Raw genomic sequence first — 405 nt, 5'->3', positions numbered from 1 at the left:
CGTAATGGGTTCAAAACTGCAGGGGGAGCCGACTTCCTTTCTTCGAGCCAACGACAAAGTGTCAGGTGAAACTCTGTGTTTGTGTCATTGCTTGGTTTTCCACAAGGCGAAAGAAGGTTGCACCGTACCCGGCGGCACTGCAATGCCGGGACGCTGTGTGGAGCGAACGGAGCAAGCCCCTTTTTCAGCTCCCAGCTCTAAAAATCACTTTAATATGTTTGTCCTCGTATAGAGGACATATCAGATATTAAACTGATAAGAACAGTTACTACACTTGATCTTAGCCAAAAGGCCGAGAAGCAATGAGCTCCCGGTGTCGGATGTCCAAGTCTCACTCTTGGCACAAATCTCACTAGTCGCGGTTTCCTGTTTCTGACACGAGCCTGACAAAGGCTGCTTTTTAGC

The 405-nt window shown here is 48.6% G+C and overlaps 1 non-coding gene across 1 annotated transcript; it reads right to left on the bottom strand.

The window, feature by feature from the left end:
- Positions 1–112: 112 nt before the first annotated feature.
- Positions 113–304, bottom strand: LOC111646158 (U2 spliceosomal RNA). Its single transcript, XR_002759937.1, has one exon. It is a non-coding gene; the product is annotated as a U2 spliceosomal RNA (small nuclear RNA).
- Positions 305–405: the final 101 nt, after the last annotated feature.

Source organism: Seriola lalandi, unplaced genomic scaffold (assembly GCF_002814215.2).
Source record: "Seriola lalandi dorsalis isolate HSWRI2012SDOR001 ecotype SW California unplaced genomic scaffold, Sedor1 jcf7180002028851, whole genome shotgun sequence".
NCBI lineage: Eukaryota > Metazoa > Chordata > Actinopteri > Carangiformes > Carangidae > Seriola > Seriola lalandi.
Note: the sequence above shows the minus strand (reverse complement) of the source record. Positions and strands in the feature narration are given on the sequence as shown.